Source organism: Mustela nivalis, assembly GCF_964662115.1.
Source record: "Mustela nivalis genome assembly, chromosome: 18".
NCBI classification, from domain to species: Eukaryota; Metazoa; Chordata; class Mammalia; order Carnivora; family Mustelidae; genus Mustela; species Mustela nivalis.
The window spans coordinates 41348697-41360380 of record NC_139037.1 but is presented as its reverse complement, the minus strand read 5'-3'; the positions used below and the strand labels follow the sequence as shown (position 1 = coordinate 41360380).

The following is an 11684-nucleotide window of genomic DNA, read 5'->3' as shown; positions in this document are numbered from 1 at the left end:
TCCCAGGTACAGGGAGCAGGGGGCCCTTTGGAGCATGTGTCCTAGTATGTAAGCCACAGAATAACCCCCTGGATTCTACAGAAAGAGGAATAACGGGGGCATTAGGGAGGCATGGGCAAAGGGTTGGGGATGTTAGGATAAAGTCTGGACAATGGAACTGGCCAGGAATAAGAGTCTGAAGAGGATCTGTTGAGGCTGGAGTGAGGAAGGCCAAGAGTCAGCATAACATACTGGTGTCCTGGTGACTCATGGAAGCTGGAGGGTCTCAGGCTAGTGGTCTGGCAGATCTGAGCAGTCAGGACCTTCCCAAGTGGTCAGAGGCCATGCTGAGTGTCTCTTCCTGTCTTTTCTGACACCGCTGGTGTCTGTCCCATCCCTCTACCTCTTCATTCTGCAAGCTTCTTTAACCTCCAAGACTCTCAGGGACATGCCATGGAGAGCATCGCCGTGGGTTCCCTCCACCACCGCCTTGGGAAGACCAGGTTCCCCAGATTCCCACATACAGCCAGACCCACAAGCACATCAGGCACACGCTCCTTATCTTCTGGGGGTCATTTTCTCCTCAAAGCAGTGCTTCCATTTTCTGGCATTTGTAACGTCATTGAGTCGGCCTGATATAGTGCCGCTACGTTAGCATTACTGAGCAGGGGTGACAAGATGACACAACCACTCCTCTACCCAGCTAGACAAATGTCAGAGTCTGGGCCCCAAAGACAAGGTGTCAGCCTCTTAAGACACAGTCATCAAAACTCACTCATTCCCTCTTCCTAACATGCTCAGAATCAGCCTGAGAAGGTTTCAGAAAGCCTGGAAAAACCATGTCTCCAGCCACCTGCTCCTGTGGGAGGGGAGAAACAAGGTGACAGAGGCAGCAGCACAAGAACACCAGCCAGCTTCAGGGGGCACGTAGCAGGGCCTCCCCGCACACCACAGGACTCTTTTCTACCAACTGTTAGTCCCACAGTGGGCCCGAAGTCTGGGTCACGGGTCTCATTTTCCAAGAGACTTGTACTTGGAACTGCCCAGGACTGCAGAGGGAGACATACATGCTGGGAATACAATAGGTCAAAAATGGCACTGGGTGGGGCGCCTGGGTGGCTCAGTGGGTTAAGCCGCTGCCTTCGGCTCCGGTCATGATCTCAGCATCTTGGGATCGAGTCCCGCATCGGGCTCTCTGCTCAGCAGGGAGCCTGCTTGCCCCTCTCTCTCTCTCTCTCTCTCTCTCTCTCTGCCTGCCTCTCTGTCTACTTGTGATCTCTCTCTGTCAAATAAATAAATAAAATCTTTAAAAAAAAATGGCACTGGGTCGTGTTTCTTTCTTCATTTTGAGGGCCCTGCCTAAGGTCAACTGGGGTATCCATAGGGACAGAAGCAAAGGAACCCAACCAGGAAAAGAGCCCAGAAACAGGAAACCACGAAGGACTGACAGGCAAGGCAGAGGACCAGAGTACAGGGTGGTCAAGGGCCCAATCCTGGAGTCTGGCTGCTCTGTTGGCTTTTACACTTTCCAGCTAGCCATGTGGTCGTGGACCAGTCACCCATCTCTCTGAGCAGATTTCCCCATTTAGTCCATGAGGACAACGCAGCATCCATTCCCCCAGCCTTGTTTGCAGGGCTCAGTAATATAATGCACAATGAGTATCTGCGAAGTAAACACTCAGTGGCATTTTATATGATTATTAGAGGAATAAAGGTAAGCAATCCTTGATCTGTAGGCTCTCTCTCTCTTGGAGCATGGTTACCAAATCAGGCTTTTTTTTTTTTAAAAAAAAGATTATATTTATTTATTTATTTATTTGACAGAGATCACAAGTAGGCAGAGAGGCAAGTCTGGAGAGATGGGGGGGAAGCAGGCTCCCTGCTGAGCAGAAAGCCCGATGTGGGGCTCAATCTCAGGACCCTGAGATCATGACTTGAGCTGAAAGCAGAGCCTTAACCCACTGAGCCACCCAGGCACCCCCAAATCAAGCCTTTTTGCATGATGCCCACATCAGCCTCTCTGGATAGGACCCTGAAGACACTGTTTCCAACTTTATTGACTTCCAGGAAATTGGGGGTTTTTGTAAAGGTCTCATAGCCAGTGAGTATCAAGGGGAGGCTGGAGCACAAGCCCTCTTAATCTTCAGTTCAGGCCCTGCCCTGCTTTCATCATAATCTCTGTCCTTGACCTGCGTAGTGGCCTCCATGAGCCAGTCTCCTGAGCCTATTACAGGAGACGGACTTCTCCCCTACATGCTGGTCCAGAAGTTCTGGTGGCCCAGACTGAGTCCTGCCACCTGGTTTTTCTGATACAACCTCAAATCAGAACTGGATTGATCAATGTCCTGATAGTCTGGGAGTCTTACTCAGTCTTATTCAGTTTTACTCAGCTCGGTGACCCTGAACAGCACTCAGGTGCTCCTTGCATAGAGGTAGGACCCCAGGACAAGCAGGGGGCACAAGTACCTTATAGTCAATGGTTTCTCCTTCACTCCGCCCAGGAGAGGCTGCTGTGAGTGGAACCTCGAGCAGTTACAGATGCTTAACAGCATCTAAGAGATCTCAGCTGCCAAGAGTAGGAAGTAGAGCCATGGCTCAATCCGAGAGGACATTCTTAGAGAACCCCAAATGCTACCTGCCTCATCAAGTGAATTTTCTTCTTGTAATAGCTCTTGCCTTGACCTTTTGCTATTGCTACCTGAATCCCAGAAACCAGATGCTAAGAAGCATCTCAGCTGGGACAAGCAAGGTTATTAGCAAAATCTATGGCCTGGAAAGTGTAAAATTATCAAGGATGGTATATCCCCAACCAGATGTTCTAACACCCTCTAGGAAAGATATCCTCATCATGACCCCCTGGCTGGCTCCTATAAGGGCCCACTTAGCCAAGAGGGAGCCATTTTGTTGTTTATGCAGTAAACTTAGATTGACCCTGCCCCTCCCAGAGGAACTTACTTAAAAGCAAGTCCGGGAAACCAGTCCCAGGTAGAAAAGCCCAGATCAAGGGCAGGTCAGGCCAGGTGGAGACATCCAATCAGTGGGGCGCCCATACTGTCTCCCTAGCTACCAAGAGGAGTGGGCCCTGCCTTTTGGGCGCCTATTCTGACCAAGGTGATAGGTTAGTTCAAATATCTACTAGGGTAAATTGAAATTCAATTGGCCACCCATGTGGGACCTAGCATGACTGTGCAGTTTTTTTTGTGTGGTGCAATCTCATTGGCCCCCTGTGTGTGGCCAGGCTCAACCACATGGCCTTTGCTCTATAAAAGTTAGTCTGTAAGGCAGGGAGAGGTTGCCTCTTTGTAAGAGACAGCCCTGACTGGTCAGTTTGATTCTCGATGCTTGGCCCGAAATAAAGCTTTGCTTGACCTTCGCTTTGTATCAGTCTCACTCCTTTGATCACGGACCCATTATTGGGGGACCTAACAGCTCCCGTCATCTGGGAGGGAACTTTCAACATGGACATCGTGAATGAGCAGTTCCAGCTCCAGACTATGTCCGTTAAATGGACTGTATTATTTGTGAGGCCCTACACGATCTTCCAGAAGCAGTTCTTGCAGTCCGCCAAGAGGTACTTGGTGGGACACAGGGTGAACTACTGTATCTTCACTGACAAGCCAGAGTATGTTCCTCATCTCAGCCGACAGAAAGGGAAGCAGATCATCATCCTCGAGGTCCTGAGCTTTGCCTGTTGGAGGGTGTCTCCACGCATAGCTCGGAGACCATCAGCAATTTCTCCCAGCGGCGCTTCGAGCAGGAGGTGGCTTACCTTGTGTGCGCGGATGTGGACATGAGCTTCAGCGACCACATGGGCGTGGAGATCCTCGCCTCCCTGTTTGGGACTCTCCATCTCGCCTACCTTGGGCTCAATCAGACCGACTTCCCCTATGAATGCCAGCCTCAGTCACATGCCCATATTCCTGAAGATGAGGGGACTTTTATTCCATAGGGGTCTGATTTGGGGGGTCAATGTCAGAGGTTTACAGGCTGACCAGGGCCTGCCACAAAACCATGACGGTGGACCAAGCCAACCACATCAAGGCCGTGTGGCATGATGAGAGCCGTCTGAACAAATACCTCCTTTCCCACAAGCCCTCCAAGGTCCTCTCCCCCTAGTACGGGTGGCAGAATCCTCAAATGGGTTATTTGAAAGCCCGACAATTGATCTCATCCAAAATCATAAAGCAGAAAAGATTTAAAGCCTTGAAGACAAATTACAGTCTGAGAGCCTGGTGAGCAAAACTTCCCGGAAGGGCTCAGAGACAAGCAATGCTCAGCTCCCTGAGTCTTCCTCCTAAAACCAGTTTTAGCATGAAGGGTAGACTCTACTGCCCTTTTCCTGCCTGCCTGAGGCCTAGAAGTACCCTCTCTGAACTTAGGCCTAACGCCATCCCCTCCCCTGTCCTCCTGAGACCACCAAACACACACATTTAAGCTGGGCTGATTCTTGGATTCAGGTACAAATTCCCAGAGTGGCCGCCACCCTTAGCTTCTCACTGTGGGCTCCCACCACCCTTTCAGATCGTCGAGGGTGTGGTCCCAGCCTGTCCTGACAAAGGATCAGAGATGAGACCTTTCCCAGCTCTGCCAGGCAACAGGGGAGGAAGGGTGCAGACCCAGGAGCCTGCAAGCATGCCAAGTGAGGGGCAGGACAGGGGTGACCCAGGCCCAATGGGGGGGGGGGGAACACTGGATGGCACCTGCTGGCTGCAGAAGCTTTGGGGAGGAGCCACCTGTGTGCGAGGAATCCCTGGACTCAGCAGAAAAGTCAGCGAGGTGCCCTAGTTCCAGAGCCCTCGGTGGCCGGCGCACCCTTCTCCAAGGCTCTGAAGGGCCACTGGCCAGGGGGACAGAGAACCCGCGCTCAAAGGGCTGGCTGGAGGGAAATGCAGCGGAGGGCAACAGGCGAGGGCAAGAGGCGAGGACAACGGTCCCGGTTCGCGGGATTCGCTTGCCTCGAGGCTTGCGCACTGGGCTGCAGTTGGTGGCACCCGTTGACGCGCGCGCTCCGTGGGTACCGTCCGGGACAGCGGGGATGGCTCCTGGGAAGTGGGTCGGCCTCCTGCGCGTCTGGCTCCGGACAGCCGCCTGGCATCTGGGCCCTGGGTCTTCCGTTCTCTCCCTCGGGTCCCCGAGGGCAGTACCGGTCGTCCGGAGTACCGGGGCCGCGACCGTCTGAGCGAGGAGCTGACTCAGCGGCAGTGCCAGATACAGCCTGATGCCGGGGAAGGTGGGGGGCGCAGGCCAGGGAACTGGGGGACCCAGGGCTCCAGGGTGGCGGAGGCAGGGGCAGTTCCCCGGGGTGCCCGGCGGGTGCTGGGGGCGGGGCGGTAAAGGATCCGGACAGAGCAGCAGGCACAAGGGCCGCCAGTCCTGTCCTTCCAACCGCCAAGAAAGACAGAGGTTATGCCAGGCGCCCGCCGCCCCGCGGGGAGCGCAGGGCCTGGGGCCCCGACGTCTGAGTGCCTCTCTGAGGCCGCCCCCTTTGTGGCCACCCTGGGAAGGCCTGAGCCCGCCCCAGGAGCAGCGCCCCTGGACTGGCTTCCCAGGTAGCGCCCGGGGGCTCTCACGCGCCCCAAGGCTGAACCCCACATCACCCTTTCCTGGAGTCCAGAGCCTCTTTTTGCTTTACAGGTTTGGCCAAACCATATGGGAGGCCTAGAACTTTCCTCAGCCCACACAGGCAGTAGTGGCCCTGCCAGGGCTTGACCCAAGCTGTCTGATTCTACAGATCAGCTTGGACCCACCAGACCCTGGTGACTCCCCATCACTTACACACCAGGTGTGTAAGTGTTTTGGGTTTTTGTTTTTGTTTTTTTCTTAAGACCATAAGGTACTTAGCTAGGGGCACAACTCTTCTAAGTGGGCCTTGACCTTGGGGGGCCTCAGGCTATGTGAGGATGTGGGCAGGGACCACAGCTGTCAGCACATCTCCATGGCAGAGCTCTCTGGTGATTGCCTCTTGCAGCAAACCACAGGGCTGGCTGGGAGCTGTCTTCCCCCAGGGCCGGGATGGGGGAGGACCATCAGGTGGGCACAGGATCCCCTGCCCTAAAAACTCTTATGCCCCAAGGGCACCAACTTTTCGCAGAATAGCCCCATGGATGAGGTTTCAGAGTCCTAGTCAAAAAGGACAATTGACCAGTATTAACTTCTCTAGGGCACAAACATATATGCATCTCCATATATGAGGTATTTCTAAAATTCTCTGCCTGTTTTTGTAAGATGAGAGAGCGAAGAACCAGACCTTGAATTTCTCATTCTTTTCCCTCTGCAGAGAGTAACAGTGGTCAGCATAGCACCGCCAGGCATTTCTTGTCTCGGGAAGACTTGGCAGCCGACTACACAGCTGTCTGTGAATGATCTCCCAGGTCCAAGGACAGGAGACACACACCAGGTGGGTGCAGGATCTAGCCTGGCTTAAGAGCTTTACCCAAGGGCACCCATAACCATTATAATAATTCCACGGCCCATCGTTCATCTGTACATATATTGTACGTATGCATTACATGCATGTTGGTTTTTGGTAGCACACATAAAAAGCAGTTGCCTTTTGTATGTCGACCTTGACACAGGAAACTGGCTCACTTCATTTCTTCCTTCTTGGAGCGTCTTCGTAAACATGTAGATTGGGTTTTCCACATGCACAATCACATTCTCTATGAGAAAGCCAATTTTGCTTCTTTTTAAACATGTAGGTCTTTGAGTAGTTCCCTTTACCTTTGACATAAGCTCCAAAATTCAGGAACATATTGAGTGGAGACAAGTGGAGACTAAGGTCATCCTTTCCCAGTTTCTGATCAGAGGGTAAACACATTCATTGTGCCGTTAATTGGAGTTTTTTGGTAGATGGGCTTTATCACACAAGTGAAACTGTCCCATTCCTACCTTGCTGAGCCTTTTCCTCTGAAAGGGGAGTCAATTTTGTCAATTGCTTTCCCCACAACCATTGAGATGATCCTATGACTTTCCCCCCTTGGTCTCTTAATCTGATGATCATACATTAATGCATTATTAATCACTCAAAGCAACCTTACGTTCTTGAGAAAAAGCCCACTTAATCATGCTAGATCATGCTTGTATATTTGGGAGGATTTGACTTCTGAGAAGGTTATCAAAGATTTCCAGGGCCATCAGAGGCATTCTCCTATCCTTTTGTTTCTGGTGAGTTTGGGGCTGAGTGTAACTAACACTGGGTTCCTAGAGTGGGTTAGCAAGAGTTGCCTCCTTGTCTATTTCCTGAAAGAATTTGGGTAGTACTGTTAAATAATATCATTAGAGGTTTTCTAGAGTTCATCAGGGAAAAACACAAAACATTTGGAGGCAGAAATGTCATCCTTGCAAGGGGCTTGTGGTCCTTTGTTACCATTTTCCTGTCTTCCAGTTGGGTTGTCATACCTCCTCCGATGTTCATAAAATTTGAATTCATTTTTTATTTCTCCTTCAGTCACAGTAGGGGTTTATGAGTTTCATCAATCTTTTAAAATTCCTCTCTCGGGTGCCTGGGTAGCTCAGTGAGTTAAAGCCTCTGCCTTTGGCTCAGGTCATGATCTCAGGGTCCTGGGACCGAGCCCCACATCAGGCCCTCTGCTCAGCGGGGAGCCTGCTTCCCTTCTCTCTCTGCCTGCCTCTCTGCCTATGTGCGATCTCTGTCTGTCAAATAAATAAATAAATAAAATCTTTAAAGAAAATTCCTCTCTCAGCTTAGTTTTCAGTGCTGTGTAATTTCAGTTTCCTATTTTGGATCTTATTTAAACCAATGGCTCTTGTCTAAGGATGGAAACTTGAACCACTATTTATAATTCTTTCTTATTTTTTCATATAAACACATGAAACTACAAAGTTTCCTGACACACTTTGCCTTAGCTGTTTCTCACAAATTTTTACCTTCTCGTTTTAATTATCATTTACTTTATTGTCCCATTTTTTTCTTATTCCCCTTTGACTCACTGGTTCTGAAAGAATATGTTTTGCTTTATGTCTGGGTATTTGAGGAGGCTCTACTCATCTTATTATTGATGCTACTTTAATCCTATTGTGGTCAGAGAGAATATTCTTCGTGGTGGGCACTGGGTCGCGACTGCTCCTCCTTCCCTGCCTTTTCACGTGATATTTCCCTGACCTGAAAGTAGTCCTTCACTACCAGGCCACTTGGTTCTTCTCGAATGTAAGTTCCATCCATCCCACCCTTGGTTTTACGTCCTTCCCACCAGCATCGAAATCCCCACCAGTCTCCCCTCCTCAGTAATATTTGGTTTATTCGTCAGACTCTCTCGATATCGTAAATTCCTGTGCAGCAAGAGACGCCTTTAAACGTTGCGTCACGAGGCTGTGCTGCAATGTCAAGCCTAGGGTCAGCCCCAAATAAATGTTTGATGAAAGAACAGGTAAGAAGCTGAGGGAAAGGCTGGCCTTTTTGCTGTCCCCCAGCTTAAGGTGGTTTTATGGGCTGCAAAATGAGTTAGAAAAGATTCTGTTTTTAGCAATAAAGTCTAGTGGAGACACGGCCTGACTCCAAGGCCAGCCAAGCTTGAGTGACGTTCTAACTCTTGCATTTGACATATCAGAGGGTTCGACAGGAGGAAGACTTGCTTTTCAAAATAGAACCTACCCAGCTGTTGACTGCATTAATGTACAATCACCATATTAAGAGACTGAGGGGGAAAGCCACAGGATCCTCTCTTGGTTGCAGGAAAAGCAATTGACAAAATTGACTCCCCTTTCAGAGGAAAATGCTCAGTCAGATGCTTTAAGGCAGCATGAGAACAGTATCTATATATTGATCCTTGACTGAAATTTTTCAAAAATTATAAAAGAGACTTGAGTTTTTCCTTTTCCCTACCAAGCCAGTTCTCCCTGGGTGGCGTGTGAATGTGTGTGGATGCTTGGCCTAGTCCAAATGAACGAGGACACTGAGCTACTTTCCACAGACTACAGTGGTAGAGCGTGGTTGGCTTACAAGTTGGTGTGGCCTCCACGGAAGCCGGGCATCCGGGGAGAAACTCAGAAGGAAGAGGCGAGGGGGAGCATGCCCTGTGTCCGCCCCCGCACCTTGCTTCCCTCCGGGCTGCTGCCCCTGACACAGCAGACTGCAGAAGTCAGCTCCTGCTGCCTTAGCGGTACTGCCTCTGCAGCCTACTTCCTAGGCCACGGAAGCTTTGCACAGTGACGTTGGGCTCAACACAATGCCACTTGTACAGGTCAATTCTGCTTCTCTCATCGAGCTGAAGAAGCCAAACACATGAGCAGAGGCCCGATTAACAAGAACAACTTATGTCTGGGGCACCTGGGTGGCTCAGTGGTTTAAAGCCTCTGCCTTCGGCTCAGGCCATGATCCCAGGGTTCGGGGATCAAGCCCTGCATCGGGTTCTCTGCTCAGCAGGGAGCCTACTTCCTTTCCTCTCTCTCTCTGCCTCTCTGCCTCCCTGTGATTTCTGTCTGTCAAAATAAATAAAATCTTTAACAAAAAAGGAAGAACAACGCATCTCCGTGTATGTTCTGTTTGGGAACGGATGTCAGGACCCACTGAAGCCAATTGGGGGGAGGCCCGGAGCAGCTGCAGGCAGCAGTGGGTGTCCTGCAGGTTTTAAGACTAGAGGAAAACCGGCCTAGAGCTGGAGCCTTCCAGGCCAAGAGTGGAAAGCAGAGTGTTGCACGCTTGGTATTTACGGATCTCTCCCTTCTCTCCACAGTGCACCATTCCAAGTCAGTGTGACCTCCGACCAGTGCCATCGGACCCACAGGCATGGAAACATGCACAAACACCCCGAGCTGTTGGGCCTCTGGCTGGCTCTAGGAAAACAGAAAACAGCTTAAGTTTCTTTGATGGAACTAGATGCACCTGAGCCTGTGTCCAGGAGAGCAAACCCAGGAGTGAGAGCCCGTGGCTGCCGCCATGTGCAGAGTAGTCTTTTGATTCCTAGTTGCCGAGATCCTGGTTCTTGCAGGAGAAGATGACCCGCGGGTTGGTGGTCCTACCCTCGTGTCCACAAGGAGTCCCCGGACAGATGACAAGGCTGCCGCAAGGCAAGGCTGCTCCTTGCTGGACCCACTGAAGAGGCAGCTATGATCTGGTCGACGGGAGGCGAATGAGGCCCCAAGCTCAGATATTTTCTCAGTCGTGTGCGCTCCTACAAAGTCAAGGGGGACATCCCGGCCAGGAAGGTTCCAGCGGTCTGAATGAAGGCCACTAAAAGTGGCGTTGTCCCATCTGACTGTAGCCACGTGCTCTGGCCATGAGCCTTCCCAGCCGCTGCGAATGCTCACGGAACGAGGAAGTGTGCCCAACCACGGCTCACGTGCTGTCGCCTCCCACAGCGCTCCCTGTCTGCACGGACGCCAAGTGCCCAGAATGTGTTCAAGGACAGTCTTTTCTCCAGCCACACTCATGGTGCCAGCCCCTCTGATGGCAACAGGGGTGCCCTGGCCAGGTGGCCCAGAGGCATCTGGCAGAAGCACGAACAACAGCATCCTAAGGCCCAGCTTTCTTCTCTTTGGTGGTAGCTTTTCTACCCGGAATAGTTTGGCTCTGGCCAGACAGGTCCCCAGCAGACAGAGAAAGGGAACGCAGCTTCTCCACGCCAGTTCTTGTCCTGGACCCTCTCACTGGAACTCTCCCTGTGCCCTGGACGAGTGGAGCGCGGGGGCCGGACTGCACGTGGGAGGAGTTGGAGCTCCGAGCACAGGTGTGGTGTGGCCGCTCTCACTGTGGCTGAGCGCTTTGTCCGATGGCTTGCAGGTGCCGGGACGGGAGGACCAGCCCAAGTGTCTTCTGTCGTGTCTGTTGTCAGCGATGGTATCTCTGCTGGAGGGACCAGTGTGCTTGGTCTGGGTATTCTGGCTGGTGTGACTTTGGGCAGGAAGGACTGTGTCTCCCAGGGGAGGTTCTCTGTCTCCAGGTGAGATGGAGGCTCTGCAGGCTGGCAGGACTCCGGGGTTCAGGTCTCAGACTCCCCCGGCATGAGCTTAGGTCCGGAGTGTCCCCTTCGGCCCTGCACTAAGGCAGAGTGCTTCAGTCCTGGAGCTGGGGCCTGGGGGGACACCCTGGCCCTAGAACAGTCTTTAACCAAAGGACCCGCAGATGCCTTGAAAAGAAATGGTCTAAAGTCATGTTAGCAAAGCTGAGCCTTGCCGAGTGCCGGGCATCCCAATGATGGCCCCACATCAGCAGATGAGGCTGGCTGCCAAGATGCCAAAGGTGGGACGCAGAGGTTCAGACTGCTGCTTGTGTTTCGAGGCCAGGTTTCCCAAGGGGTGAGAGGTAGCCGGGTGCAAGGGTTCATCTGGAGGAGCCTCGGAAGGGGCCTGGCAGCCATATCAATTTCATCAGAGTCAAAGGCAGGCCTGGATGTTCAGTTGGCTGTTGTTCTGCCAGTTGGAGAGTCGGCTACTGCAACAACAGGGACCGACCAGCTAGTAAAGTTGGGGGCACTGGGGAGGGTGACTCTGCTCCTGCCCATCAGGACCCCACATGTGACGGAAGTGTGGCTCCCGGGCTCAGGCAGAGGTTCAGAGTTGGGGTCAGGCTGCTGATTATATGGCAGGTGGACTGGTGGAGACTGGACAGGTTCCACCCTGGCGGGTCCCGGTTAATGAGGAGGTAACAACAGTGGATCCTTAGGGAAAGCAGAAGGCAAAAGCCTGGGAATGGGGAGCTGAGCCCACGTGGTGACACCCAGGTCCAGAACACGCGGGGAGGTCACCTG

The 11684-nt window shown here is 52.1% G+C and overlaps 1 long non-coding RNA gene and 1 pseudogene across 3 annotated transcripts; both read left to right on the top strand.

Annotated features, from left to right (window-relative positions):
* The first annotated feature begins 3437 nt into the window (after window positions 1-3437).
* On the top strand, window positions 3438-4338 carry LOC309853272 (histo-blood group ABO system transferase pseudogene; annotated as a pseudogene). The gene has a single exon. The product of its transcript is annotated as a histo-blood group ABO system transferase pseudogene (transcript).
* A 121-nt stretch (window positions 4339-4459) lies between these two features.
* On the top strand, window positions 4460-10162 carry LOC309853190. 2 transcript variants are annotated; one of them, XR_014305557.1, is made up of 4 exons: window positions 4460-5209; window positions 5614-5761; window positions 6257-6376; window positions 9672-10162. It is a non-coding gene; the product is annotated as an uncharacterized lncRNA (long non-coding RNA). The 2 variants fall into 2 exon arrangements; XR_014305556.1 differs by lacking the exon at window positions 5614-5761.
* The last annotated feature ends 1522 nt before the right edge of the window (window positions 10163-11684 follow it).